The 12,213-nt window shown below is 49.4% G+C and overlaps 1 protein-coding gene and 1 long non-coding RNA gene across 3 annotated transcripts in view; one reads left to right on the forward strand and one right to left on the reverse strand.

The window, feature by feature from the left end:
- The first annotated feature begins 632 nt into the window (after window positions 1-632).
- The window catches only part of RHBDL2 (rhomboid like 2), a 40,646-nt gene continuing 29,065 nt past the window's right edge, over window positions 633-12,213 (forward strand). For both annotated transcript variants that reach the window (XM_079776985.1, XM_079776986.1), the window contains exon 1: window positions 633-773. The gene's annotated coding sequence lies outside the window, so the exon portion shown is untranslated. The remainder of the gene's footprint in view (window positions 774-12,213) is intronic.
- The window catches only part of LOC307103074, a 50,250-nt gene continuing 48,721 nt past the window's right edge, over window positions 10,685-12,213 (reverse strand). Inside the window, exon 3 of the long non-coding RNA XR_013813781.1 lies at window positions 10,685-11,797. This is a non-coding gene — a long non-coding RNA (uncharacterized lncRNA). The remainder of the gene's footprint in view (window positions 11,798-12,213) is intronic.

Below are 12,213 nucleotides of genomic sequence, written 5' to 3' on the forward strand. Positions count from 1 at the left end.
AGTGAATGAATCAAAATTATATCTACTTTTTTTTTTTTTGCCAGATCGGCAACAAATATACTTTTTCGTGTGCCGCAGAATTTTAGTCATTAGTTACATGCGCCATGAGATGAGCAAGGTTGAAAATCACTGTATAGATCACCATGTTCCTCCACCTCTTTCTTCATCGTTAGGGCTGAGCCCAGGTGAGTGGTTCTCAGAAGGCACTGGATGAATAATCAGAAACTGGCAGGCATTTCACCAGCGCCCAGGGCACAACCAGTTCGGAGGAGAGTGCCTGGGGCTTGTGACTAACCCCCCGCTGGGAGTCACCAAGTCACCCACCCTGGCTTTCCGCGGGGCAGGGGTACAGGAGTAGAGGCCACCCGGCTGAGGTCTCGCCCTGAGAGCTGACAACGGACGGCGGGAGGCCCAGCGGGAGCAGGAGGATCGGACTTGGGGGAATGGAGTTCAGGGCCCCGGAGACGGAGCAGGGAGGCGGGCACAGGCTCCTGGCTCGGCCCCGGGCGGGCGGGCGGGAGGACTCATTCATCCCGGGCCAGCCCAGGAGAGGGCCTGCGGAGCTGGCGGGGAGGGGATTTCCTCCGGCTCCCTCCCTCCTCCCCCAGGGCCGGCTGCTGGGAACCGGCCCGGCGCCTTCAGTGAGGGGCGGGGCCGAGGAGCGCCGTCAGGCCAGAACTTCAGGGCAGTAAGGCAGCCCCTGGGCCCCGGACGCCTGGACACGGGGTGCTGCCGGTCCTGCCTGGGCGCCCCTGGGCCTCCCGGGGAAGGAGGTGAGCGGCGGGAGCTGGGAGCCGGTGGGGGAGCCCTTCCTTGGGACCATGGGGTGTGTGTGGGGGTGTGAAGGCAGGAAGCATGGGGCGGGGTGGCGGGAAGGAGACCGTGCCGTGTTCCCTGGGCAGCCTCCCTTCCGGAGTGGCCTTCAGCAGTGGCCGTTTGGGATCTTGCAACTTTCTGTTTAGAGTTGGCCAGGAGTCAGGGGCTGTTTCTTGGCTTCCCCCTAGGACTTGGGGGACATGGGGGGAGTGCCAGGCAACGCTGTTCCCCTTCTCCGACCTGGCCCATCATTGTCTCTCCCTTTATCCCACTCTCCCAGGGACACCCCCACCGCCCTCTTGCCCCCTAGTTTTATTCTCCCTGCAGCTGAGCCAGCGCTCGCCCCCCCGGGGTGCCTGCCCGCTGCCCCTGCCCTGGGCCCTGGAGACCACAGCCAGGGGACACAGCCCCGGGCTTCCTCCTGCGAGGCGCCTCGCTCAGGGTTATTTGTTTCCTCCTTCCTGGTAGGGGGTATCGGCCCATTCATGGTTTGTTATTCATTTATTTATTCACCGTTGTTTGAACATGTATCTGGATTCTCTGGGGGCGGAGAAACATACAATTCCTGCTCTTCCAGGGAATAAGAAAGTGGAAATTTATTTCACTAACGTGTAAGGGTCATTGATAAGCTGGTGGGCCATGTGGCACAGAGGAAAATTATTTTGGCATCACGGACACACTTGGTTTCATGTCCCGCCTCTCCGGTGCTCTTCCCGAGCCTCGGTTTCCTCCGCAGTAAGATGGTATCGCTCTGGGTGACAGGAGACAGGGCCGGGCAAGCACCCCTCCTGGTGCCAGGCACACGGGGAGCCTCAATGGGCATCTGTGCCCTGTCCTTCTTTGGCCCCTTTCCTGCCACCTCCCTAACCGCCACCTCCCCGCTCTAGGCTTGTAAAGGGGTAGAAGAACCTCTGGCCTTGAAAGCACTTGAAAGTAAACACAGAACTGGCAGTGAAGGGAAGGAGGCCTAGACGGTGCGGGGGTTGGGCTGAAGAGGGAAGGTGTCTCTCACCTCCGGCGGGTTTGAGGTCAGAATGCTGGACCAGGGATGGAACCCGGAGCTGGAGGGAGATGTTATCCCCAGCAGGCTCTCCGGCTGAGTTTCTGAATCTGCGCATTCACACCGAGCAAGTAATGGGAGCTGCGTGAGTTCCCGAAACCAACTCTGCTTTTAAATGTCCTATCTCACTGAATCATGACGTGTTAGGATATTACTAAAATGAAAATACAAACAGGCTCAAGGATGTGCCTAAGGTCACATGGCTAATCAGTTTCTCTGGATCAGAGAGAACAAAAGGACATCATCAGTCCCCGACATCCTAGACACCAGCTTCTCCCTTCCGGTATATCCCCTGCTCTAGACTTTTCATCCAGGTGGGGAGGAGCACACTCCTTCCCTGATTCATTCATTCATTCACTCATTCATACATCATTCATTCCATCAAGTGCACTCTTGGTCCCAAGAAGGCAGGGACAGTGTATAACCGGCAACTTGTATGTCCCTGATACAGAAATATTTTGATGAGTCCTTTGTGAGTAAATGAGTCAGCAAACATTTATTGATGCATTCCATGGGCTCCATAATAGGGATTTGAAGATGAATAAAACAGAAGTCCTATCCTCAGGGTATTCACAGCCTTGCAGAGGAGATGGTGGTAATATAAAGAAGACAAGAATAGCCGAAACCGGTTTGGCTCAGTGGATAGAGCGTCGGTCTGCGGACCTGGGGGTCCCGGGTTCGATTCCGGTCAAGGGCATGTACATTGTCTCATCGATGTTTCTAGCTCTCTATCCCTCTCCCTTCCTCTCTGTAAAAAATCAATAAAATATATTAAAAAAAAAAGAAGACAAGAATAGAGGTTGTTGAAGGAACTAAGAGGGGCATTTAATTCTACCGTGTCTGTTTTCCACTGTACCCAGGGCCTAGCATAATGGCAGACACACAGTAGATGCTCAGTACAGTTTTGCAGACGAGGTGTTTAGGACAATCTTGAAGGGGGTGTTAAAACTTCACTCGGAAAACAAATTGGGGAGGGAAAATATTCTAGGAGAGGGAGATGCTCATGAAAAGGCCTAGTGGAGGGAGGGAGCTGGAATTGCTGGGGGCTCAATATGGCTAAGTAGGGTGTGTGTGGAGGAATGGCAAGAAATGAGTCAATAAATAGGCAGGGCTCAGGTCATGAGGCCCTTGTGTGTCTTGTTAAGGAACCTCAGTTTTATACCAAGAGCACTGGGTAATGATTGAAGAGATTAGCAGAGGGAGGACATGATCTGATTTGTATTTCAGAAGTGTGGCTTATGCATGGGGGTCTCTGGGCCTGATGGGGTTCCTACCTGTCTGAGGAAACAAGTCTTCATTTTTAGGACTTCATGATGGTTCACGAAGGGACTCCTGACTTGTCCTATGTCCTGATTTATGGGTGCTTTGCCCTCAGCTGTAAACTGGGTTACAGCTAATCTGTTCTTCCTAATGAAAGTACTGAAATTTATGCATGATTTACATTTGTATAATCTGGAGCGAATTCAGGGATATACTGCTTGCTAACTTGCAATCCTTTATGCTTTGTTTTTTGTTTTGTTTTGTTTTGTTTGTCAATGGTGTTTAATTGAAATATGTTCCTTTGTGGGTCTTAACTGGACATTCCACTGCACCACTATTGATTTATCTGTGATGTCATGATGGTGGCAGCCATCAACATTGCAGCCCACAGACTGGTTAGCCCCAGGATCTCAATGGTTCCAGAAAGTTCTCTAGCTAAAGATCAGTGCTGTATCTGTTGGGCAATGTTGACGATCTCACCAAAAGTGATGTTTTCACTGTGCTGAATATTTGTTTGTTTTTCTTCTTTCTGTCTCTTGGCAGTTCTTTGAGGGCTTTGATGATTAGGGCAGAGGCAGAAGGCACTACCCCAATCTGGGCCTGTCCGGACTGTATGGTTAGTTTCACTGTAATCTTTAGACCCTTCCAATCACTGGTTGCTTTGGTGATGTCATCACCAAACTTTTTTTGGAGACAGGCCTAGGGGACCAGTCTTGGGGGCCACAACTTCCCCCCCTGGTTCTCCTCAGGTATATGACTTTGATCTCCTTGGGTGGCATGTGGGGGAGGGGGGCGACTGGTCAGATGAACCCAGATTCAGGAGGATCAAAGAAAGTTTCCCCTAAGCCTCCACCAAGTCAAAAGCCCAAAGCCAACAGCTGTGCTTTCTTATGTAAAAGAGAAAGAGATGGGGTTGGAGATGTGACACCAGGAATTCTACGGAGCTCTGAAGGTGCCCTGGGAGCTTGTACTCTGGAACTGGGGGGAAGTGGACATGGGTCCCTTTAAGGGAATCAGTTTCCAGATCCTCAAATTCCAGAGGGACTCTTTCCTGAAAACAGTCTGCTTGTTTGGATTCTTTTGAATTCTCCTTTTCACTTCTGTTTCTGTTGTAGGTCGTGGGAACGGCACCAGGTGTCTGGCCTGTGGGGTCAGAACAGAACCTGGGTTCAGCAACCTCGGTACTTGGGTTCTGGCTAGGAAAGAATTCAGAGCAAGACCCAAACTGTAAGAGAACATTTACTGGGTACATTTCAGAGGTAGAAGAAGTCATTCCTAGAGGAAATGGGTGCAGAAAACAAGTTATGGAGGCAAAGGAAGAGCCCTCGGAGCTTGGGAGTGGAAGCTAATGGTAACGTGCCTGGAGCGGGGAAGGAAGGGGAAAGGCACTGGGCCCTCTGTCCTAAGGGTTTGAAGGGCAGGGCGGAGATTTTAGGGGCGGTCCCAGGAAAGATCTTAAGAGAATAGTCAGTAGCTTTCCAGGTGTGTCCATTCAGGGTTGTAGTCTCCACTGATTGATTAGCCTGCACCAGGGCAGGGGGTCTTTACTGTAGCGGGTCCTGTCAGCTGTGGCTGGTTTTATTGATTATCGGGGCCTGGAGCTGAACGACAACTTGAGGCGTAAATGTTATCTCTAGGGAGGAAAGGTGAGGGTGTCCAAACCGCAGGACCAGCGATATGCTAGTGGAGGAAAAGTCACCCTGGGGGCGAGGTCCTAACCTACAACTGATTGCCTGTTGCTAGGTTCCTGGGGCTTTCCACCCTGGTGACCTTCTGGAACTGGCCCATCATCCTTGCTCTGCTCACGTCTGTCTAACTGCCTACAATAATTCCATTGTTTCCCTTCTCTGGCTTTACTAGATCCTTCCTGAATCTTTTTATGGTGAGTTGAGTTGCTTGGGGATATAAAAACCAAAAGGATAACTGGAGAATGCTCAGTTCCAGTGAGAGCAAGCAGAGAGAGAGATCAGGTAAAATAAACAGAAGGGGTGGTATCTTACTACAGATTCTTAGTAGTTATTTTTTTAAAAATCTTTTTTAATGCTAATTATGTGCCAGACCCTGTTCGGAAGGCTTTACAAATTAATAAAATCACTTAATACTCATACCAGCTCTATACAGTAGACATTTATTATCCTTCTTTTACAGATGAGGTTCCCAAGGCACCCAGAGGTTTAATAAGTAGCCCAAGGTCATAGAGCTCTTTAGTGGCAAAATCAGCGTTTGAACTCTTATACCTTTCCTTTAGCATGTGTGCTCTGAACGGTGATGCTAAACGTAAGTGCTTTAGCTCTTTTTCTGTGTACTGTAAAATTAGAATTGGGACCTGAGCCGGTTGTCATGGGGATGCAAATGAACTCATTTATAGAAATTTTTAAAAATGAAGGTGGATTGATTGTCTTACAAGCAGAAAATGATGCTCGTTGGGCTGATTGGTTTGACAGTGAGGACTGGCTTTGACAGTTGGATTACATGGTAGACAAGTTCCATGAACGGGACATGCTAAATCTGTAGCTCCAAGATTTGGATGAGAATATATCTAAAGCATGCCTCTAATAAAGACTGTGCCAGAAGATTCCATCTTGGGACCTATTTTTACTTGTGAAAGATAATTTTAGGTATTAACTTAAAAATGTGTGAGAGGGTCATAGCTTTTTCAACATTGTTATGGGGACTCATGAGCAAAAATTGGGAGGACTTCTGGAGTACGGCACATTATGAACAGCACTAGCCACGTGCGTCATGGTGGGCACGAGGATTCTGATCAGGTGAGGTGACGGGTCTTATCCATAGGTAAACAGGGGTGGAATTAGAGCAAGAACCAGGGTTTTCTGAATGCTGTAGTTTCAGTGCTCTTTCTATTATTCTTCCATACTTCCTTCTCCCTTCACTCTTCATTTACTTGCTGGTTTATTAGGGAAGACTTCTTAGGGAGGTGCTATTGGCTATGAAAGAGCTAGCCTTGTGTGAATGTGTTGGGGTGGGTGTGAGCTATAGAGAAAGGGTTAGGTAGAGGAAACAGCAAGTGGGAAGACCCTCAGGCAGCAGAGAGCTTGGCGTGTGCCTGGGACAGAAAGGCGGCCCTGCGGCTGCAGCACAGAGATGTCGGGGGAGAGTGGTAGAATTCCACAAGGAAGGCAGGAGCTGGGTCATGCAGGACCTCATCAGCCATAGAAAGGATATTGTATTTATCTTGAAGACAATGGGAAACCATTGAAGGATTTTAAGCAGAGAGTTGCTATATTTTGACTTGAAGTTGTATTTTTTTTAAAAATGTTTTTATGGATTTCAGAAATGAAGGAAGAGAGAGAGATAGAAACATCAGTGATGAAAGAGTATCATTGGCTGGCTGGCTGCCTCCTGCACCTCCCCACTGGGGATGGAGCCTGAAACCTGGGCATGTGCCCTGGCTGGGAATCGAATCAGGACCTCCTGGTTCATAGGTTGACATTCAACCACTGAGCCATGCCAGCCAGGCGTGTTTTTTTTTGTTTGTTTGTTTTGTTTTGTTTTGGAGGGGAGCAGGAGTGGAAACCCAGATAGAGACTAACTACAATCTATTTTATGGAGGGTTATGAAGATGAACAATGTTAATGGGAAGGCAGAATGGTATGGGATGTCATTCTATCTTCTAGTTCTGATGAGATGTGCTGGTAGCTATTGTTGTATGACAAATCATGCCAACATTTAGTAGCTTAAAACAACATTTTATTTTGTCACTAGAGGCCCAGTGCATGAATTTGAGCACAGGTGGGGTCTGGCCGGTCTGGCCCCAATAGGGCAGATCTGGGCTGGGCCTGTCCGGAGGCGGAGATGGTGAGAGGTTGGCCAGCCGGCCTGCCCTGATTGGGGCCTGATCAGGGCTGGGCTGGCTGGGGGGAGGGGCTGCGGGTGGTGGGCCGGCCGGCCCTGCCCCCAAATGGGGTGGGAGGGCCGATTGGGGGTCAGCTGCTGGGGGAGGGACTGTGGGAGGTTGGCCGGCCAGCCCTACACCCTATTGGGGTAGGGGGGGCGATTAGGGGTGGAGCTGGTTGGGGGAAGGGGCTTCGGGCTGATTGGGGTGGTGGGGGACCATCAGGGGCGGGGCCAGCTGGGGGAGGGGCTGTGGGAGGTTGGCCAGCGGCCCCACCCCTTCATCAGTCAGTTTGCTGCCCCCAGTGGGCATCATAATGACCGTTTGTTCTGGTCGTTATGGTGTTCCGGTTGCTGGCTTTTAATATATATGGATGATTCTGTGGGTCTAGAATTTGAGCAGAGCTCAGCTGAGTAGTTCTCCTTGTGGTGTCAGCTGGGGTCAATCACTTGGCTGGACAGATGGTTCCCAAATTATGATGGTTTGACTCATGATTTTTTGACTTTATAATGGTGAGAAAGTGATGTGCATTCAGTAGAAACTGTACTTTGAATTTTGATTCCCCCCCCCCCCCCCCCCCCCTAGGCTAGAATACTAGTATGCAGGAAGATCCTCTCTTGTGATACTGGGCAGTGGCAGTGAGATGAGATTGCCCAATTGTAGGCTAATGTAAGTGTTCTGAGCACATTTAAGGTAGGCTAGGCTAAGCTATGATGCTTGGTAGGGTAGGTGTGTTAAATGCATTTTCAACTTATGATGGATTCGTCGTAAGTCACAGAGTATCTGTATTCAGTTGGTGGATGAACTGGGCTGGAGGCCCGTGATGGCTTAACTCAGAGATCTGGCACATTGGTGCTCTTCCACATGGCATCTTTCTATGTGAGTAGCGGGGGCTTCCTCACAGCATGGTGGCCTCAGGGTAGTCAATCTTTCTTACATGGAACAAGCTTCACAGAGGGAGCATTCCAAGAGGAACAAAAGTGGGGGCTGCAGATCTCTAAAGGCCTGACCTTGAGGTACCCAGCACTACTTCCATATTGGTCAAAACCAGTCACAGAGCAAAACCCACCTCTTAGTGGGAGGAATGACAAATAATAGGCTCCATCTTTACCATACAAGTTTTCTGGGAACTGAATAACCATAACCATCCTGATCATGCTGATTCACTTTTAAATTTAAATCACAGTATACTGTCTTAGAACAATTTATAGGTCTTTACTCCCCATTGGATAGGGAAGACCTAGGGAACAGAAGGGTTTTAAAATATATATATATATTTCTATTTCTTTATTGATTTCATAGAGGAAGGGAGAGGGAGAGATAGAAACATCAGTGATGAGAGAGAATCATTGATCGGCTGCCTCCTGCATGCCCCCCGCTCCCCCTTACTGGGGATCGAGCCCACAACCTGGGCATGTACCCTTGGCCAGAATCAAACCCGGGACCCTTCAGTCTACAGGCTGATGCTCTATCCACTGAGACAAACTGGCTAGGGCCAAAAGGGTTTTGTTTTTTGCTTTTTCCTTGTATTCCAGAAACTACCATATATGAGGCATTCAGGGTTGCTTGTCCAATGAATGCATGCATCACTGGTTATCAAACTGTACTATACCTAAGACTCTCTGGAGAGTTGTTGGAAAAGTATGTAGATTCCTGAGCGAGACCCTGGTCCAGACCCTCTGAATCCAAATCTCTGAGGCAGGAACTTTTAGTCTTGGGTGCCCATTAAAAAATACCAGTGCCCAGGTCCTAGTTCCAGAGGCTATGATTCCATCGATCTGCGCTGAGCTCAGGCATCAATCCTCTGTGGTTTCCTCAGACAATTCTGACGTGTAGCCAGGGTTAAGAACCACTGCCCTAGGGTTGGAACCAGCCAGCTTCACGTGACATGTTCAGATGATTCTGAGGTAGATGGCCAATGATAGGGTGACCAACTGTCCTCAATCTGCTCAAGTCCCACATTCCAAGAAATCCATAGTCCCGTGCATACCAGCATAGTTGGTCACTATCGATGGGCCACTGTTGAAGAAACATTGTAGCCCTAACCGGTTTGGCTCAGTGGCTAGAGCATCAGCCTGCGGACTGAAAGGTCCCAGGTTTGATTCCGGTCAAGGGCATGTACCTTGGTTGTGGGCACATCCCCAGTAGGAGGTGTGCAGGAGGCAGCTGATCGATGTTTCTCTCTCATCGATGTTTCTAACTCTCTATCCCTCTCCCTTCCTCTCTGTAAAAAATCAATAAAATATATTAAACAAAAAAAGAAAGAAAGAAAGAAAGAAAAACATTGTAGATGAGGCAGTGAAAGCCTTTTTGAAAAATACCTAAATCTAACGGAAGCAGTGATTCTGCATTCTTACTTAAGAGACTGACATAGTGTCATAATGCTATAAAATAAAGTCAGCTCCGTGAGTTAAGGAGGAGATGGCTAAGGGTGAGGGTTTTCCTTCAGCCCTGGGCTCTGGTGTGCTAGGTCTGTTAAACTCGTTAAATAGTGTGTCCATCTTTGGGAATTCTTCCAGTGTCCATGAGGCAGCTTTGAGAACCTGACCACCATCAACAAGGACCATATGTTGAGGATATTATAACATATTAGGGGTCCAGTGCACGCATTTGTGCACCTTGAAAGGAACTGTGGGCCACGAGGCTGTGGTGGGCACAGGGGCAGGTCTCGGCCCATCCTTCGTGCCCCCGCCTGGCCCCTCCCGCTGCTGGCCCCAATCGCCCCTCAGGAACAGGGGGAGGTGAAGAAGCCCTGAGGGGCGATCAGGGCCGGCAGCCGCCGCTTGCACCCACTGATGGCGCCGAGTGATAGGGACCGGTGCTGGGCACCAGCAGCAGGTGCAAGCGGCGGCTCTGGTGCTGGCTGCAGGTGCAAGCAGGGCCAGTGCCAGCAGCAGGTGCAAGTGGGGCTGGTGCTGGCAGCAGGTGCAAGTGCACCAGGTGGGACTGTGGCGCACAGGAGCAAAGAATTTTCAGTAACCACCAGAGGCTCGCCCCGATGACAGTGACTGGTGCCCTGCCTTGTTCTGGCGCCCTGGCTCACCTGCTCCACCATCCAGACACAGCTGACACCTGCCATGTTCCGCACTCTGCCGCTTGCTGCCGATGCCCACCATGTTCTGCACACGCGGCACCCTCTCCCCTGCCCGTGGTCAGTGCACATCATAGCGACCAGTTGTTTGGTTGTTCCGCTGTTCGATCTATTTGCATATTAGGATTTTATATATATAGATAGGATGAAGTTCTGTGTTTCTACACCAGTGTGTACTTTTATTACTATTTTCCATATTATAATAGGGTACAAAAACATATGTAATATCTTAAATAGCTCTGTGGGGAGGTATTGTGATGTAGCAAAGAGCCCAGGATTTGGCTTAGAAAAATGGGTTAGTGCCACAGCTTTGCTGTGACTTGGTATGTAATTATGGGTGCCTCTTTTTGCCTTATTTGTTCATCTGTAAAATGGGAATAATAATGATGTCTTTTTCATAGGGCCACTGGGAGGATCCATTAAATAGTATACCTGGCTGGGTAGCTCAGTTGGTTAGAATGTCATTCTGATATGCCAAGGTTGTGGGTTCAATCCCTGGTTGGGGCACATACAAGAAACAACCAACGAACACATAAATAATTGGAACAACAAATCAATGTTTCCCTTTCCCTCCCTCTCTCTTTCCCTCCCTCTCTCTCTCCTTTGGTTTCTCTCACTCTAAAATCAACCAATAAAAAGAAAATAGTAGAAGTGAAAGTGATTCTGTAGACTGGGAAGAGGAGGTATTGTGATTTTCTTAGAATGGGAGAGAGACACAAAAGCATTATTCTGCTGTGAGGCCTTGCATGTGACCAAGGCCCTGGTCCCCCCACCCTGAACCACAGCCACAGCGGAGGGAGTCCAAGGCAGAAGCTGTGCCATGCAGCGGGCATGCAGAGACCTTAGGAAGCAGAGGGTCCTTACCCGAGTTGCCCTCACAATCGAGCCAAGAGTGCTTTGCTTCAGAAAGAAGGAAAACTTTTGGAAAAGAGGGTATTTTTTGTTTTTAAACCTTTTGCCTATTTATTCCAAGTGTATCCTCAGAGACGTAGCAAAAAAGAAACAACCACAGCCACAAACCCATAATATTGAAAAGCTGGTTCTTAATTTCTGTAGCTAAAAAAGCACTCTTTCAGGCTATAACCACGGAGATTGCTGCAGGCTTCTGGAACTGGCATAATAATGGTTTGCAGTGTGATGAAGGAGGCTGTTAACCTTTGTGGTCCAGAAGCTCAATACGTGGCCTCTCCAATTACTTACGTTGCCTAGCAACACCACCAAAAGTCTCCACACCAGGCCCAGCTGGGCAGCAATTGGGTATAACCAGCCCAGCCTGTTGCCCAGCCTCCTGGGCTCCCCGGCCACATTAAGGCCGCACTCATCCTTGCCAGGGGCCTGCCTGGTACCAAAGAATGGGTGGGGCCAGCTGTATAAAAAAAACAATTCAGATATTTAGAACCCACTTGTTTGCAGCGAGGAAAGCAGCACGAGCTAATGATCAAAAACTCTCTTCGGCCAGAGAGGAGTGGTCTAAAGGGGTGGCCTTGCCAGTGCTCTTCTGGGTGAGGTGAAGAAGGGAAGGTGAGCCTGACTTAGTCCTTTGGGTCCCAGAGAGACAAATCTTTTCCTTTCCTGGACGCCTGTCTGCATGTTGACTCCCTGTGGCAGCAATGGGAGTGGCGGGGATTCCCAGCCCCGTCCTCAGGGCTGGTGACCGGCCAGTTCTGTGGCTCCCATTTGGGAACTCCCAGGGTCTAGTCTGGTTCAGTTTGGGAAGCTGGAGGAAGAAGAGAGAGTTAGGGTAGAGGGAAGGTTGGGATGGAAATAATCAAAATAAAGACGTACACCTCTTTAACACTAGATGTGTAGAAATCACACGGTAGAGGAACACCCGGGGTCCTTGGCGTCAAACGCCCTGGGCTCCTCTCCCAGCCCTCCCCTCGCGGGTCTATGGCCTTGTTCAAGCTTTCTGGAAGCCTGAGTTTTGTTATCCATAAAATGGAGCTGTTACTATCCTGCTGTACAAGGTGTTGGGGAAATGAATGAAGAGAACGCTCACGAAGCGTTGAGCATGGAACCCGGCACATAGTTAGTGCTCACGAATGTGACAAATTTTCTTTCATTTGATTCTGATAATAATCCTGTGAGATCCTGAGGGGAGAGAGGAGCTCTGTTTTACAGCTGAGGAAACTG

This window comes from Cnephaeus nilssonii (genome assembly GCF_951640355.1).
Source record: "Cnephaeus nilssonii genome assembly, chromosome: 7".
Taxonomy (NCBI): Eukaryota; Metazoa; Chordata; class Mammalia; order Chiroptera; family Vespertilionidae; genus Cnephaeus; species Cnephaeus nilssonii.